This window comes from Nerophis ophidion, linkage group LG02 (assembly GCF_033978795.1).
Source record: "Nerophis ophidion isolate RoL-2023_Sa linkage group LG02, RoL_Noph_v1.0, whole genome shotgun sequence".
NCBI classification, from domain to species: domain Eukaryota; kingdom Metazoa; phylum Chordata; class Actinopteri; order Syngnathiformes; family Syngnathidae; genus Nerophis; species Nerophis ophidion.
Window position 1 is genome coordinate 58,799,490 of NC_084612.1, and position 19,741 is coordinate 58,819,230.

A 19,741-nucleotide genomic window follows, 5' to 3' on the forward strand; every position below is an offset into this window, starting at 1 on the left:
ATCCCCAGGTGCATGTCTTTGGAGGTGGGAGGAAGTCGGAGTACCCGGAGGGAACCCATGCAGTCACGGGGAGAACATGTAAACTCCACACAGAAAGATCCTGAGCCCGGGATTGAACTCGGGACTACTCAGGACCTTCGTATTGTGAGGCACATGGACTAATACCTGTGCCACAATAAATCAAACACACTCAAAAAATCTTTCAGTCAGCCATTTAAAGCGTTACGTACTCTCCCTCATCAAGACATGACGAAATGCAGAAGGCAACCGCAGCGTGCAGGAGGAGGAACAGCAGGACGAAGATTGCACTCAACTTCTCCAGTAGGCTCCTGTAAAAAAAAAAAATCACATTAAATCAAACACACTCAAACAATCTTTCAGTCAGCCATTTAGAGCGTTATGTACTCTCCCTCATCAAGACATGACAAAATGCAGATGGCGACCCTAGCGTGCAAGAGGAGGAAGAGCACACTCAATGACTTCTCTGGTAGGTGCCTGGAAAAAAAATTGTTCACAATAAATCAAACACACTCAAACAATCTTTCTGTCAGCCATTTAGAGCATTATGTACTCCCCATCATCAAGACATGAAGAAATGCAGAAGGCGACCCCAGCGTACAGGAGAAGGAAGAACAGGATGAAGACCGCACTCAACGACTTTTGCGGTAGGCTCCTGTAAAACAAAAAATTGTTCACATTAAATCAAACACACCCACACAATCTTACAGTCAGCCATTTAGAGCGTTGTGTACTCTACCTCATCAAAACATGGTGAAATGCAGGACGAAGACCACACTCAACGAATTCTCCGGTAGGCTCCTGTAAAAAAAAAAAATCGCATTAAATCAAACACACTCAAACGATCGTTCAGTCAGCCATTTAGAGCGTAATGTAATCGCCATCATCAAGACGTGACGAAATGCAGAAGACGACACTCAACGACCTCTCCGGTAGGCTCCTGTAAAAAAATGTTTTACAATAAATCAAACACTCCCTCATCATGACGAAATGCAGATGACTACCCCAGAGTGCAGGAGGAGGAAGAGCACCCTCAACAACTTCTCCGGTAGCTTCCCGTAAAAAAAAATGGTTCACAATAAATCAAACACACTCACACAATCTTTCAGTCAGCCATTTAGAGCGTTGTGTACTCTCCCTCATCAAGAAATGACGAAAGACAGAAGGCGACCCCAACATGCAGGAGGAGGAAGAGCAGGACGAAGACCGCGCTCAACAACTTTTCCGGTAGGCTACTGTAAAGAAAATGTTGACATTAAATCAAACACACTCACTAATCTTTCAGTCAGCCATTTAGAGCGTTGTGTACTCTCCCTCATCAGGACATGACAAAATACAAAAGGCAACCCCAGCATGCAGGAGGAGGAAGAGCAGGACGCAGATCGCACTCAACGACTTCTCCGGTAGGCTCCTGTAAAAAACAATTGTTTACATTAAGTCGAACACACTGACACAATCTTTCAGTCAGCCATTTAGAGCGTTATGTACTCTCCCTCATCAAGACATGACAAAATGCAGATGGCTACCCCAGCGTGCAGCAGGAAAAAGAGCACACTCAACGATTTCTCTGGTAGCTTCCCGTAAAAAAAAATTGTTCACAATAAATCAAACACACTCACACAATCTTTCAGTCAACCATTTAGAGCGTTGTGTACTCTCCCTCATCAAGAAATGACGAAAGACAGAAGGCGACCCCAACATGCAGGAGGAGGAAGAGCTGGACGAAGACCGCGCTCAACAACTTTTCCGGTAGGCTACTGTAAAGAAAATGTTCAGATTAAATCAAACACACTCTTACAATCTTTCAGTCAGCCATTTAGAGTGTTGTGTACTCTCCCTCATCAGGACATTACAAAATGCAAAAGACAACCCCAGCATGCAGGAGGAGGAAGAGCAGGACGAAGATAGCACTAAACGACTTCTCCGGTTGGCTCCTGTAAAAAACAATTGTTTACATTAAATCAAACACACCCACACAATCTTTCAGTCAGCCATTTAGAGCGTTACGTACTCCCCTCTCATCAAGACATGACGAAATGCAGATGGCGACCCCAGCGTGCAGGACGAAGACCGCACTCAACGAATTCTACGGTAGGCTCCTGTAAAAAAAATATTTCACATTAAGTCAAACACACTGACAAAATCTTTCAGTCAGCTATTTAGAGCGTTATGTACTCTCCCTCATCAAGACATGACAAAATGCAGATGGCTATCCCAGCGTGCAGGAGGAAGAAGAGCACACTCAACGATTTCTCTGGTAGCTTCCCGTAAAAAAAATTTTTTCACAATAAATCAAACACACTCACACAATCTTTCAGTCAGCCATTTAGAGCGTTGTGTACTCTCCCTCATCAAGAAATGACGAAAGGCAGAAGGCGACCCCAACATGCAGGAGGAGGAAGAGCAGGACGAAGACCGCGCTCAACAACTTTTCCGGTAGGCTACTGTAAAGAAAATGTTCACATTAAATCAAACACACTCAAACAATCTTTCAGTCAGCCATTTAGAGCGTTATGTACTCTACCTCATCAGGACATGAAAAAAATGCAAAAGGCAACCCCAGCATGCAGGAGGAGGAAGAGCAGGACGAAGACAGCACTAAACGACTTCTCCGGTTGGCTCCTGTAAAAAACAATTGTTTACATTAAATCAAACACACCCACACAATCTTTCAGTCAGCCATTTAGAGCGTTATGTACTCTCCCTCATCAAGACATGATGAAATGCAGATGGCGACCCCAGCATTCAGGACGAAGACCGCACTCAACGAATTCTCCGGTAGGCTCCTGTAAAAAAAATAAAAAATCACATTAAGTCGAACACACTGACACAATCTTTCAGTCAGCCATTTAGAGCGTTATGTACTCTCCCTCATCAGGACATAACGAAATGCAGATGGCTACCCCAGAATGCAGGAGGAAGAAGAGCACACTCAACGACATCTCCGGTAGGTTCCTGTAAAAAAAAATTGCTCACAATAAATCAAACACACTCACACAATCTTTCAGTCAGCCATTTAGAGCGTTGTGTACTCTCCCTCATCAAGAAATGACGAAAGGCAGAAGGCGACCCCAACATGCAGGAGGAGGAAGAGCAGGATGAAGACCGCGCTCAACAACTTCTCCGGTAGGCTACTGTAAAGAAAATGTTCACATTAAATCAAACATACTCAAACAATCTTTCAGTCAGCCATTTAGAGCGTTGTGTACTCTCCCTCATCTGGACATGACAAAATGCAAAAGGCAACCCCAGCATGCAGGAGGAGGAAGAACATCAACAACTTCTCCAGTAGGCCCATGTAAAAAACATTTGTTTCAAGAATCAAATTGAATCAAATTGTGTGGTGCCCAAAGATTCACAGCCTTAATATGTGTATATGTTGTTTATATGTAACATATATATATAAATATATATTAGGGCTGTGAACTGCACCCAAGTCCCCGCTCTGGTACGGGCCAAGGGTCAAAGAGGACGCGTGTGCATTAATCGTCCGTTAAAAAAAAAATTGTGCCGGTATTGAAATTTATAGTTATCGCGTAACTAAAGTAACTGAACGCAACCACATTTTCCCACGTTACGAAATGGACCAAGGGTCAGACAGTACCCGTACAAGTTAATCGCAAAAATGTTGGTCAAAACAATATAATTGCTGTTTAAGTAATTTATAGTTAACTCCTTATTATTGCGTTAACTTTGACAACCTTGGTAAAAATATAGTACAACATGCAATAAAGTCAGATTTTGGGGGAACTCACTAATACTCTGTGATATGGACCTGCGACCCTTTTTCCGCTGGGATGATTGTAAAGTATGTGTGATGTTTTGTCATGTTTTAGGCTTACAACCTTTTTTTTGGATTGAACACAAAAATTAGATTCAACAAATAATCTGCAAGTGGATCACACCCTGCAGTGTCAGCAATAACCTCAGACTCTTTCATTTGGACACTAGTATCCACGATTTTGCCCTTTTAGTCAAAACCGAAAGCTTGTAACTGTACACCGGGGTAGAAATATGGGCGGCGTGGCTCAAATGGTAGAGCAGCAGGCCAGAAACTCGAGGGTTTCTGGTTCGGATCCAGCTTCCGCCATCCTACTCCTTACCATTGTGTCTTTGGGAAAGACATCCAATTTGCTCCAAGCCCCACCCATAATGGTTTAAATGTAGTCTATAAATGTAGATAATGGTTACAATGTAAACGGTTTGAGTCTTTAGAGAAAAAGCGCTATATACAAAACCCAAAACCAGTAAAGTTGGCACGTTGTGTAAATGGTAAATAGAAACAGAATACAATGTATACTTATATTCAATTGAATAGGCTGCAAAGACAAGATACTTAATGTTAGAACTGAGAAACTTAATTTTTCTTTGCAAATAATCATTAACTTAGAATTTAATGGCAGCAACACATAGCACAAAAGTTGTCACAGAGGCATTTTTACCACTGTGTTTACATGGTCTTTCCTTTTAACAACACTCAGTAAATGTTTGGGAACTGAGGAGACAAATTTTTGGAGCTTTTCAAGTGGAATTCGTTCCCATTTTAGTTTGATATACAGCTTAAGTTGTTCAACAGTCCGGGGTCTCTGTTGTGGTGTTTTAGGCTTCATTTTGCGCCACACATTTTCAATGGGAGACAGGTCTGGACTAGAGGCAGGCCAGTCTAGTACCTGCACTCTTTTACTATGAATCCACGTTGTTGTAACACATGGCCTGGCATTGTCTTGCTGAAATAAGCAGGGGCGTCAATGATAACGTTGCTTGGAAGGCAACATATGTTGCTCTAAAACCTCTATGTACCTTTCAGCCTTGTTGGTTTCTTCACAGATGTGTAAGTTACCCATGCCGTGGGCACCAATACACCCCCATACCATCACAGATATTGGCATTTAAACTTTGCGCCTATTACAGTCCCGATGGTTCTTTTCTTCTTTGTTCCAGAGGACACGGCCTCTACAGTTTCCAAAAACAATTTGAAATGTGGACATAACACTTTTCCACTTTGCATTAGTCCATGAGCTCGGCCCAGCGAAGCAGAAAAAAATTGTGGGTGTTGTTGATAAATGGCTTTCGCTTTGTATAGTAGAGTTTAAACTTGCACTTACAGATGTGGCGACGAACTGTAGTTACTGACAATGGTTTTTCTGAAGTGTTCCTGAGCCCATGTGGTGATATCTTTTACACACTGGTGTCGCTTTTTGACCGCCTGAGAGATCCAAAGTCCGTAATATCTTCGCTTACATTCAGTGATTTCTCCAGATTCTCTGAACCTTTTGATGATATTACGGACCGTTGATGGTGAAATCTCTAAATTACTTGCAATATTTGAGAAACGTTGTTCCTAAACTATTGAACAACTTGCACACGCATTTGTTGACAAAATGGTGACCCTCGCCCCATTCTTGTTTGTGAATGACTTAGCATTTCATGGAAGCTGCTTTTATACCCAATCATGGCACCCACCTGTTCCCAATTAGCCCGTTCAACTGTGGAATGTTCCAAATAAGTGTTTGATGAGCATTTCTCAACTTTCTCAACTTTCTCAGTTGTTTTTGCCACATGTGCCAGCTTTTTTTAAACATGTTGCAGGCATCAAATTCCAAGGTTTTCCAGTTCAAACGTTAAGCAGCCTATTTAATTATATAAGTAAAAGAAGATTCGCAAATCATTTTATTCTGTTTTTATTTATAAATTTCACAACGTGCCAACTTCACTGGTTTTGGGTTTTGTGAATATACTTTTCGTCACTTAACTCCAACAGTGAATTGAAAGATAGTCCGGTGTAATGTCCATCAGTTTATTTCACTTTTGAATTAGACCCCGCCACACCTGCACCGGAGGCACACAGAGAGTCTGTCTCACTGATCCAGAATCTGGTTGTCACCGCCAGAAATCTCCCAAGATCGAACGTGATCCAACGAAAAAAAAGCAAAGAAGAAAAAATGTGGCAACAAGAAAAATACACAACCTGCAACACAGAGGAGGACATCCAATTCAAGGGAATGATTTTCTGAAATAAAAAAAAATCCCTAACTGAAAAAAAGAACCTTGAGAGGGCGTGAGCATGGACTTCATCATCTCCTGAGCCAGTTCCAGGAGAGTTGCTCTCAAATTAAGATAATGGCTTTTTTTAAGCCTAGTTTAGCCTCGTGACACTAACACTAATATCTGTCACATTTCATGAAAAGGTGGCTGGGGAGTCGGCAGCTTTCCCCCACAGATATGAATATTCTTAGTAGTAATTATTTGAACAAGATTAATATCACCATGACCGGCCATGACCCGCTTTGGAGCCAATTATTCAGGACAAATTAACACACCTCAGACCACAGGATATTCTTATAGGATAATCTACAAACCCAAAACCAGTGAAGTTGCCACGTTGTGTAAATGGTAAATAAAAACAGAATACAATAATTTGCAAATCTTTTTCAACCGATATTCAATTGAATAGTCTGTAAAGACAAGACACTTAACATTCGAACTGAGAAACTTTGTTATTTTTTGCAAATATTCGCTCATTTGGAATTTGATGCCTGTAACCTGTTTCAAAAAAGCTGGCACAAGTGGAAAAAAAGACTGAGAAAGTTGAGGAATGCTCATCAAACACTTATTTGGAACATCCCACAGGTGAACAGGCTGATTGGGAACAGGTGGATCTCATGATTGGGTATAAAAGCAGCTTCCATGAAATGCTCAGTCATTCACAAACAAGGATGGGGCGAGGTTCACCACTTTGTGAACAAAAGCGTGTGCAAATTGTCCAACAGTTTCTCAACCAGGTATTGCAAGGAGTTTAGGGATTTCACCATCTACGCTCCGTAATATCATCAAAAGGTTCAGAGAATCTGGAGAAATCACTGCACATAATCACTGCACATTGAATGCCCGTGACCTTGGATACCTCAGGCGGTACTGCATCAAAATGCGACATCAGTGTGTAAAGGATATCACCACATGGGCTCAGGAATACTTCAGAAAACCAGTCAGTAACTACAGTTGGTCGCTACATCTGTAAGTGCAAGTTAAAACTCTACTATGCAAAGCAAAAGCCATTTATCAACAACACCCAGAAACGCCGGCTTCGCTGGGCCAACTTCACTGGTTTTGGGGTTTTGTGATAGAATAGGCATCTGTTGGTCAGTAAAACCTATGGATGCTGCGCCCCAGGATTGGTCAGTTTTTGGACTGTGGTGCTGCCAGAGCTGAAACAGGATTCAGGTGTGGTAGAGACTTTTCTCTCTCGACCACACCTGATGCAGGGGTGGGTGGTTGTCGGGTTATTGCTGCATATGTGCACGAGGCATGCTCTAGATAGAATTGAACATAGCATTAAATGCAGACTCACACATCATTTGTTTCGCTATTTGATGTTATATTGTTTAAAGAGATGAAATGAAATACTTTATGTAATTTTACCAGACAAAGTAGGAATACCCCACGACCCTGAGAGGTATAAGCGTTAGAAAATAGATGGATGTACATTAGGATTATTTGCACATTTGTCATAAAGATGATCTTTAATTTGATTTTTTGCAGAAAGTCCTTTAAAACAGCAATGCCCTCCTGGATATCAAAATTAAATGTCTGCTGAAGAGGATGATGGTTTTCATGACTATAAAAAATAAGACTAATGATGAAGGAAGAAGTCTGGCACCTCGGTCCTTAGCTTTCTGGAAATGTGGCCCCTAAAACTATTTACTGTATATTCCGGACTATAAGGAAAGCACACTTAAAATCCTTTTTTTTTTTCCTCAAAACTCGACAGTGCACCTTTTAACCCGGGACGCCTGATTTAAGGAATACGTTTGGTTGAGCTTACCCACCTCGAAGCTATTTTATTTGGTACATGGTGTAATGATAAGTGTGGCCAGTAGATGGCAGTCAAACATAAGAGATATACTGCAATATGATGGCAATATGGCTAAAGTAAACAACACCAACATTTATGTGTTCCATTGAAAAATATAGAACATTACACACGGCGCTCAAAAATCTATCAAAATGTTTTAGTCAAACTGTGGTAAGCTATGAAGCCGCACGACTTGATGTGCTTCAACATAGGGGTATTATTATGGTGTGTATATATAGTGTCCTGGGCATGACGTTAAAGTGCATCCGGCAGTGAAGGCTCCACTATGGGGTCTTGGGGCACTAGGAGGATAACCCCTTTAATACTCTTACCCCAGGTGGCCCTTGGCAAAGGCCTAGTACCTGACTGTCCCCTAGCCAAGGATACGGTGAAGACCTCAACGTTGGAGCAGGCGGAAGACAGTAGATTTAAGAACTACCACAACGACTACGATGGCGGAAAAAAGGCTGCAGCAGAAAAGGGTCCCCAGTCATCTTGGACTCCATGCCACTGGACCCTGGCCCGATTCTGTCAAGGATCATGTGGTGACTGTCTGTGCACCAGTCTCCTCACGTTAAACAAAGTCCCGCACAGGGATCCTTCATAAAGGGATATACCCCTGCCAGGAGGACCGTCGTGCTCGTTCGAGTGACCGCCGATGATAAAGTAAGACATATTATCTGGCGGGCAGCATGGTGGGCCAGGGGTTAGTGCGCCTGCCTCACAATACGAAGGTCCTGAGTAGTCCTGGGTTCAATCTCGGGCTCGAGATCTTTCTGTGTGGAGTGTGCATGTTCTCCCCGTGACTGCGTGGGTTCCCTAGGGTACTCCGGCTTCCTCACACTTCCAAAGACATGCACCTGGGGATAGGTTGATTGGCAACACTAAATTGGCCCTAGTGTGTGAATGTGAGTGTGAATGTTGTCTGTCTATCTGTGTTGGCCCTGCGATGAGGTGGCGCCAGGGTGTACCCCGCCTTCCGCCCGATTGTAGCTGAGATAGGCACCAGCGCCCCCCGCGACCCTAAAGCGGTAGAAAATGGATGGATATTATTAGGCGTTTTGCTTTGCAATATTATGCAAAAGCAACTTTTCTTACCTTCTGGTACCTGCTGATCTGTATTTGGGATCTGCATAAGTCCTGAAAAATTGCACATGTCCGCCTTTGTAGTCGGTGTAGTCCGTTCCTCTATCCGTTTCTCAACACCCTCCCAACCCCCACCCCACCCCACCCTACCCCCACACACACTCCCCCATCTCCTGAATTTGGAGGTCTCAAGTATGGCAAGTACACTTTAAGATGATCCGTAAAACATCACCTATGCAACATTTATACCAAGGAACCACCATCACAGGTTATGTAGCAGAACGGTACATACAGGTTTTGGAGCAACATATGTTGCCATCCAAGCAAGGTCTTTTTCATGGACGCCCCTGCTTATTTGAGCAAGACAACGCCAACATCCATCCATCCATCCATTTTCTACTTCTTGTCCGTTTCGGTGTCGCGGGGGATTGCTGGAACCCATCTCAGATGCGTTTCAGGCGGAAGGCACTGTACACCCTGGACAAGTTGCCACCTCATAGCAGACAATGCCAACATGTTATGTTTTAAATTTTGAAAAAAATAACTATATCACTCATTTAATGCCCTCTATAATCCGGTGTGCCTTACATATAAAAAAAAAAAAAAAATCTACAAACCCCGTTTCCATATGAGTTGGGAAATTGTGTTAGATGTAAATATAAATGTATTACAATGATTTGCAAATCCTTTTCAACCCATATTCAGTTGAATATGCTACAAAGACAACATATTTGATGTTCAAACTCATAAACTTAGTTTTTTTTGGCAAATAATAATTAACTTAGAATTTCATGGCTGCAACACGTGCCAAAGTAGTTGGGAAAGGGCATGTTCACCACTGTGTTACATCACATTTTCTTTTAACAACACTCAATAAACATTTGGGAACTGACGACACTAATTGTTGAAGCTTTGAAAGTGGAATTCTTTACCATTCTTGCTTGATGTAGAGCTTCAGTCGTTCAACAGTTCGGGGTCTCCGCTGTCGTATTTTACGCTCCATAATGCGCCACACATTTTTGATGGGAGACAGTTCTGGACTGCAGGCGGGCCAGGAAAGTACCCGCACTCTTTTACAATTAACCACGCTTTTGTAACACGTGGCTTGGCATTGTCTTGCTAAAATAAGCAGGGAAGTCCATGATAACGTTGCCTGGATGACAACATATGTTGCTCCAAAACCTGTATGGACCTTTCAGCATTAATGTTGCCTTCGCTGTTGTGTAAGTTACCCATGCCTTGGGCACTAATGCACCCCCATACAATCACTGATGCTGGCTTTTGAACTTTGCGCCTATAACAATCCGGATGGTTATTTCCCTCTTTGTTCTGGAAGACACCACGTCTACAGTTTCCAAATATAGTTTGAAATGTGGACTCGTCAGACCACAGAACACTTTACCACTTTGCATCAATCCATCTTAGATGATCTCGGGTCCAGTGAAGCTGGCGGCGTTCCTTGGTGTTGTTGATAAATGGCTTTCGCTTTGCATAGTAGAGTTTGAACTTGCACTTACAGATGTAGCAACCAACTGTAGTTACTGACAGTGGTTTTATGAAGTGTTCCTGAGCCTATGCGGTGATATCCTTTACACACTGATGTCGTTTTTTTGATGCAGTACCGCCTGAGGGATCGAAGGTCCGTAATTTCATCGCTTACGTGCAGGGATTTCTCCAGATTCTCTGAACCTTTAGATGATTTTACGGACCGTAGATGGTAAAATCCCTAAATTCCTTGCAATAGCTCGTTGAGAAATGTTGTTCTAAAACTGTTCGACAATTTGCTTACAAATCGGTGACCCTCGCCCCATCCTTGTTTGTGAATTACTTAGCATTCTATGGAAGCTGCTTTTATACCCAATCATGGCACCCACCTTTTCCCAATTAGCCTGCACACCTTTGGGATGTTCCAAATAATCAGTATTTATAGCCACCTTTCCCAACTTCTTTGTCACGTGATGCTGGCATCAAATTCTAAAGGTAATGCTTATTTGCACAAAAAAAAATGTTTATCAGTTTCAACTTCAACTTTGTAGCATATTCAACTGAATATGGGTTCAAAATGATTTGCAAATCATTGTATTCCGTTTATATGTACATCCAACACAATTTCCCAACTCATGGAAACGGGGTTTGTACCGTCAATCGGCAGTGCGCCTTATAATACGGTGTGCTCTCTGGTCCGAAAAATAGGATATATCCCTGACATACAGTACATCATATTACTCATAAGGGATGGAAGTTAATAATGTTAAGATATGTGGCAAGCATAAAATGCAGCAATGAAGCTGTGATGATTGAAGTCTGTCACAACCATTAGGATCAGAAACCATAGAAACTATCAGAACACACACTGGGAAAAACCAAATCCCTTAAAGCTCAGTTTTGTGCTTTGTTCTAAAAACACAAAGTGTGGCCGCTTTGAAGCATTGCTTCCCAGACAAATGATTCAACTGTGGTGTTTGTCTGCAAGCGGTGGATGTCAAATTGAAAACACGTCGCTTGCAACCCCTGTTGGAGATGAGGTTAGTAATCATAAACAGACTTTTAGGTACAAGGCGCTTTTACTTCTGGGAGGCATAGACAACACTATGCATCACATCATCTGCCGTGTATCCTGTTTGCTGCACCATGGCTGATTTGCTGTGAAATGAATGTTTAGGGAAAGGATTTGCAGATATCCGAGCACCGAAGTATGGGGCAAAAATAGGCATGGAAACAAAAGCCTGTGATGATAACAAATTGTTGAGAGCCATAAATATGGATATTTGGGCTGTAACGGTAAACCATAATCACAGTTTGGGACTTACCATATTTTTCGGACCACAGGGCGCACCGGATAAGCGGGTCTATTTTCATACAAAAGGCGCACCGGATTATAAGGCACATTAAAGGAGTCACATTCTCATGATTTTATTTCAAAATGTAAAATACTTCCTTGTGGTCTACATCAGTGGTCCCCAACCTTTTTGTATCCGCGGACCGGTCAACGCTTAATAATTTGTCCCGCGGCCCGGGGGGTCCTTTTTATTTTTTATTTTTTTGTTTTTTATTCTTATTTTTTTTCTTTGTCATGAAAAAGGGACGTTTTTGTCATGAAAAAGGGAGGTTTTTGTGGTTGGTGCACTAATTGTAAGTGTATATTGTGTTTTTCATGTTGATTTAATAAAAAAATAAAAAATAATAAATACATTTTTTTTAAATAAAAATGAATTAAAAATTATTCTGCGGCCCGATGGTTGGGGACCACTGGTCTACATAACACGTAATGGTGGGTTTTTTTGGTCAAAATGTTGCATAGATGATGTTTTACAGATCATCTTCAAGTCGTTTTCTGACAGTCGCTTCCGGATGCGCCGCTGTTTTGTGGGCGGTCTTATTTACGTGGCTTACCTTCGACAGCGTCTTCTCCCCGTCATCTTTGTTGTAGCGGTGTAGCGTGCAAGGACGGGAGTGTAAGAAGGGTCAAAAGATGGCGCTAACTGTTTTAATGACATTCAGACTTTACTTCAATCAATAACGGAGCAGCGTCCTCTCCTCCGTGGCTCACTTGTGCAACAACAACGCCGGAAATGTGTCCTGTGGAAAAAAACGTCCGACATAAACTCTCTAATAACTAAAGTTCCTCGGGTGAATAATGTAAACTCACTACACCGGTATGTTTTAGCGCTTTCATGGGGAGTTTATTGTTAGAATAATTATGTATTTATCATCACACAACTTTTATGCTTAACGGCCGTTGCTATAATTATTGTCAATTGTGCTGAAGTGGTATTTTTCTTTGTCTGTGCAAAGCTGGCAATCCAAAAATTGCAAGCCAGTCTGGTATCAGTGTTTGTGTCCAAGAACGTCCTGCCGACTGACGAAGCCGGACACCGCCGTGACGCAGACAGAGCAGAGACAAGGTGATATCACCAGTGTCAACACATTTGCATTTTTGTATAATCATATATTGTGTCTAACAGGAGTTGTCGAGATCACCCCCTTCCCTCAGCGACAGCTTCAGTGATGTAACCAGGGACCTTCCAAATAAATAGAGGAAGCACGCGGGCTGGACTTTTAGAATGTAGTTTGGATCTGTAACTAGAATACAGCCCAAATAACGTGTTTCCTCATTTGAGCAAAATTTGACCCTGTCTCTGCATGATTCCTTGCTTCTCATCTGTTTGAACTTGACATTTACTGACAGACATAAGTAAGAACTTTACACTACTTTATACTAGAAATGGCAACAGCGGAGGATGAATGTCCCATAACAAGAAGATAGAGAAAAAGAAGATGCGTATTGACTACAGTGTCGCCACGTACTACAAAGGAGGATGTGCGCAAATTTTCAGGACTTATGTAGATCCCAAACATATGTCAGCAGGTACCAGTGTCAGGTTTGCCCCTGACAGTTTGGTTGTGTTTTAGTTTTTCCTCTGTGTGTAGTATTTCCTGTCAGCGCTGTTGTTTTGGTTCTGTTTCCTGTTTTTTCTCCCTGAGTGCTGTGTACCCTCAACTGTGGCTGATTGGCACCTGGTCACACCTGGTGTCAATCAGCCAGCTGCTATTTGAACCTGCCTTCCCATTCGGTCTGTGCTGGATTATTGTCACCACTATCTGTCAATGTTATTAATACTTATCGTTGTAGCTGTGTCTACTTATGTTCACTCTACTCATGTCGTAGTTCCTTCGTGTCACAGTAAGTGTTTTTTTTTCTAGTCCACAGTTAGCCTTTGTGTTGTTTTTGTTATTTTTGAAGATTAAATAATGTTATCCCGCACAATGCCTGCCGCCTTCTCTGCATCTTGGGGTTTGTCACCAACACAATGTGACAACCAGAAGGTAAGAAAAGTTGTTTCTGCATAATATTGTGAAACAAAATGCCCGATAAAATGTCTGCTAATACCTGCCATTTTGCGGTCCTTATACACACACCATAATAATACTCGTATATTTAATGCGCCGACAATCCATCAAGTGGTGTGGCTTCATAGCTTACCGAAATCGTACTAAAAACATTTGATGGATTTTTGAGTGCCGTGTGTAATGTTCTATACCCCCAATGGAACATTTAAATTTTTTGTGTTGTTTACTGGCGTCATCTTGCAGTTTACACGTATCTCTTATGTATGACTGCCGTCTTCTGGTCACACCTAAGCTTCCTTAAAAAAAACAACTGCTCATTCCCTTCTTGTATATAGCTTTGCTGTTGTCCTTCCAGTCCAGTCTGCTGTTTAAATGGACTCCCAGGTACTTGTACTGCCTCACTACTGCCACCTCCCAGCCCTGGATCTTGATGGGCTCCACAGGGGTCGTTTTCTTCTTGAATTCGATGACCAGCTCCTTGGTCTTGTCCACATTAAGGAGCAGATGGTTTTCCTGAGACCACTCCACAAAGTCAGCGATCAAGTGTCCTGTACTCCAATTCCTGTCCCTCTGACCCAACTGGTGGAGGTCTGTTTGATTGATTGATTGATACTTTTATTAGTAGATTGCACAGTTCAGTACATATTCCGTACAATTGACCACTAAATGGTAACACCCGAATAACTTTTTCATCTTGTTTAAGTCGGGGTCCACGTTAATCAATTCATGGTACAAATATATACTATCAGCATAATACAGTCATCACACAGGTTAATCATCATAGTATATACATTGAATTTTTTACATTATTTACAATCTGGGGGGTAGGATGAGGAGCTTTGGTTGATATCAGTACTTCAGTCTTCAACAATTGCATCAACAGAGAAATTGACATTGAAACAGTGTAGGTCTTACTTGGTAGGATATACCTGTTGGGGCGGCATAGCTCGGTTGGTAGAGTGGCCGTGCCAGCAACTTGAGGGTTGCAGGTTCGATTCCCGCCTGTGCCATCCTAGTTATGGCCGTTGTGTCCTTGGGCAAGACACTTTACCCACCTGCTCCCAGTGCCACCTACACTGGTTTAAATGTAACTTAGATATTGGGTTTCACTATGTAAAGCGCTTTGAGTCACTTGAGAAAAGCGCTATATAAATATAATTCACTTCACTTCACATATGTACAGCGAGCAAAGAACACACTGAGTTCGGATAGCATAAGGCAAGTAAATACATTAGAAGTACATTTGATTATTTACATTAGCTTATTTATAATCTGGGGAGATGGGATGTAAATGGGAGAGGGTATTAGTGAAGGTTTGAAGTTGCCTGGAGGTGTTGTTTTAGAGCGGTTTTGAAGGAATATAGAGACACACACACTTTTATACCTGTTGGGAGAGCATTCCAAATTGATGTGGCATAGAAAGAGAATGAGTTAAGACCTTTGTTAGATCGGAATCTGGGTTTAACGTGGTTTGTGGAGCTCCCCCTGGTGTTGTGGTTATGGCGGTCATTTACGTTAAGGAAGTAGTTTGACATGTACTTCGGTATCAAGGAGGTGTAGCGGATTTTATAGACTAGGCTCAGTGCAAGTTGTTTTACTCTGTCCTCCACCCTGAGCCAGCCCACTTTGGAGAAGTGGGTTGGAGTGAGGTGTGATCTGGGGTGGAGGTCTAAAAGTAACCGGACTATCTTATTTTGGGATGTTTGGAGTCTAGATTTGAGGGTTTTGGAGGTGCTGGGGTACCAGGAGGTGCAAGCGTAATCGAAAAAGGGTTGAATGAGAGTTCCCGCGAGTGCTTTTGTTGACCAGAGAGGAGATTCTGTAGAGGAATCTCGTTCTTAGGTTGTGCTCTCCAAGTGCTTTATTAATTGTTTTTGTTTTTTGTTTTTGTTTTTTTTATCTTCTATTTTTTTCTCCCCCCCCCCCCCCTTGTTTACCTGTATCTCATCTTTTTTTTTGTAAGGGGCGCTGGAAGCCGGCAGACCCGTCCGCGATCCTGTTCTGTCTCCCTTTAATGTTAGTCTGATCTTGAATGGGATTGTGCTGAAAATTTTAATTTTCCTGAAGGAACTCTCCTGACGGAATAAATAAAGTACTATCTAATCTAATCTATCTAATTGGTACTAGCCAACTACTTTTACAAAAGATGGTTTGGATGTTGCAAACCATAATAAATGACCACCATCTAGATAGTCAGATTTGATCAGTTCACCTAATTACAGTTTGGAAGCAGAACACACTCAGTTTTGATTCAGTTTTTCTCATCGCCTCTGTCTTAGCCAAGAGTTTATGAAAGAAAACATGCACGTATCAATTGCTTCAAAGTGTGGCCAAACAAACCAATCTTTGGAGGAAACTAACCGTTCGTGTATCTTAACATGTGCCAAGCCCTGAATAAATAGCTCTGTTAGAGGAGAAAATAATAATGTGTCACTTGACTAAACTTACAGTTGTGGTCAAAAGTTTGCATACATTTGTAAAGAACATAATGTCATGGCTGTCTTGAGTGTCCAACAATTTCTAAAACTCTTATTTTTTTGTGATAAATTGATTGGAGCACATTATTGTTGGTCACAAAAAAGCATTCAGGAAGTTTGGTTCTTTTATGAATTTATTATGGGTCTACTGAAAATGTGACCATATCTGCTGGGTCTGACATCACATGGAAAAAAGATAAGACCTTCTGGAAGAAAGTTCTGTGGTCAGATGAAACAAAAATTGAGCTGTTTGGCCACAATACCCAGCAATATGTTTGGAGGACGAAAAGGTGAAGTGTTCAATCCCAGGAACACCATTCTACCGTCAAGCATGGTGGTGGTAGTATTATGCTCTGGGCCTGTTTCGCTGCCAATGGAACTGGTGTTGCGTTTGGGACACATATTGAATGCGCGAGTTGCCTTCCCAGGATGCTACAGGACTCGGACTAGGCATGATAGCAGGTAAGAACTTGTTTTAATATAAAACTGACAAAATAACACTTGACAAAAGGAAAAGAAAAGGCGTGCCTACGCACGGGAAGCTAAATGCTAATGTTAGCAAGAGTTGAGTTCAAAGTGTCCAAAGCGTACCGAGCGCGCGGACGCTAAGACAGGACTTAGCAAGGTAAATACAAAACAGGAATACCAAACATAACTGTAGCATGTGTAACCAATAGAAAAAGGAAACAGCATATTTTGGCATTTTTTATTTATTTCATATTGTTGTTATTAATTTCACCAAAATCAATCACATGATGTGTTTTAGTTTCTTTTTACTTTAAATATGGATTATCAGTAATATAATTCAAGTTTTTGTGGGTTTATTTTTGTATTTATTTTATTTTTACAAATCTGAGCTTTTATTTTGAAAGTTTAAGGATATGACGGTGCGTAGCTGCCTTCCCCGCCAGAGTGCGCCATTCCTCACTGCGAGAGGTATGTTGTCTTGCTATGGGATTAACAAATCATATTTCTTGAGTTTAAATGCAAAATTAACGGAAGAATGTTGGTATGCAAATGTTCGAGATGTGTTTAAGGAGGTACTTGTTTAATGGCGTGTTTTAAAGAGACATTTTGAGCGAGAGAAGGAAAGTTTGTTTTGCCGAGACTTTTACCTGTATGTGCGTGAATGAATGAGCGAGCTCGTGCGTGCGTGCGTGTGTGCGTGTGTGCGCGTGTGTGTGTGTGTGTGTGTGTGTGTGTGTGTGTGTGTGTGTGTGTGTGTGTGTGAGTCTTCCATTTTGTAGCCTAAATGCTCAATGTGTTTTATATTTTTTTTGTGTGTGTTAGGAGTTATGTGGAGAGGAGATGACCATTGCACTCATATTGTGTCTCATGTCACTGTCATACAGGTATGTATGTGTTTGGCCGCCATGTTAAAAATGTTTGTTTAAGTTATGATAAATGTGGTAGTGAGTAGCCAGTCTGCGCCGTTCCTCGCTGCGAGAGGAGTTATGTGGAGAGGAGATGACCATTGCACTCATATTGTGTCTCATGTCACTGTCATACAGGAATAAAGTGAATGTGAGAAGTAGAACCAGCCCCGTGTCCCAAGTCATTGAATGAACGCAGAGTACTACACACGAACAGCGTAGTTGGAACGCAGCAGACCCGTCCCGGCTACACATGGAGCAAACAATACATCCAGACAGAACTAAGGTAGCAGGCCGGTTTAAATACTAACACAATAATCAAAAACAGGTGTGCATCAGAAAGTAATTGCAGGTGGAGCAAATTAAGTCGCCATGGTGACAAATACAAACAAGGAAGTGCTCAAACAAAAGGAATCGGAAGAGTCCAAGAAATAATCAAAACACAAAAAAGGGACTCAAACATAGACTAAAGATGTGATCCGGAAACCGGATCACGACAACTGGTGCTTTACAGAGAGTAAATGGGACAATGAAAAAGAAGGATAACCTCCAAATTCTTCAGGACAACCTAAAATCATCAGCCCGGAGGTTGGGTCTTGGGTGCAGTCGGGTGTTCCAACAGGACAATGACCCCAAACACACGTCACAAATGGTAAAGGAATAGTTAAATCACGCTAAAATTAAGGTTTTAGAATGGCCTTCCCAAAGTCCTAACTTAACCTCTTAAGGCCCAGGCTGTTTGTTTACATGCTTTTTTTTAATTTCTCTTTGCTATTTGGGCTTATTGGACCCTAATTACAATAAAAACAAAAAATCATCTTTTGATATGATGTACTTAGTCCACAGCCGTGTACTTCATTTGTAGTGACATGGTAATTTTTATTTTTACACTTTTTTTTTTCCAAATTCCATTATATGTTACACTCTTCTGACACCACCAAATAGCAGTATAAGTATCCATATGTCGGCATAAGACCCCAATTTTGTACACAATTTTGGAAATAAGGGCTAAACGGTGCTGTCCACGCATGTGGCCACTAAGACCTTTAGAGGTTTTAAACGTCTGGACAACGCTAAAGAAACAAGTCCATGTAAAAAAAACCCGACAAATTCAGCTGAAATGAACCAATTTTGTCAAGAGGAGTTGTCAATAATTCAAGCAGAAGCTTGCCAGAAGCTTGTGGATGGCTACCAAAAGCGCCTTATTTCAGTGAAACTTACCAAGAGACATGTAAGGAAATATTAACATTGCTGTATGTATACTTTTGACCCAGCAGATTTGCTCACATTTTCAGTAGACATATAATAAATTCATAAAAGAACCAAACTTCATGAATGTTTTTTGTGACCAACAAGTATGTGCTCAAACAACTCTATCACAAAAAAATAAGAGTTGTGGAAATTATTGGAAACTCAAGAGAACCATGACATTATGTTATTTACAACTTTTGACCATGACTGTATCTCCCAGGCCCTTGTTGACAGAATCAATGCAGCAAAAATGAGATGTATATATAAGATAGACATAGGTTTTTCAACAATAAGCACAGCTCCTGGAGATATCATAATTTCTGGAAATGTGTATGTTATTCATCTTTATTATCATGCTGAGCTTGGATTGTTAATTAAATCTAAATGGAACTGCCCTCGTTTTCTTCTCCTTCCTGCCTTATTCTTTCTCGAGAATAGTACAGCCAACAATAAGCAATTACCGCTTAAACAATATTAAGGTTTATATGGTCTTTAAAACAAGACGTGTTTATGTCCACACTCAATAAGGTTTTTTTTTTCGGTTCATGCTGAAGGAAAACTGCAATTTTTTTGTTGGGAAATTTTGTCGTTCACAACCCTTATGCAAGACAACAACACATATGTTTTTCTTTTTATTTGATGCATTCTGACTCGTAAAACAACACTCATCAAAGTCATCTAACAATGGAGGTGATGAGATTCGCACTATTTCCCCTCCAAAGTGCTATAATAAACATCCAAAATCCTCCGTCAATGTTTCATACAACTATATACTGTATGTAATTTAGTAACAGGCACATTCATAATAACGTGCAAAACCCAAAACCAGTGAA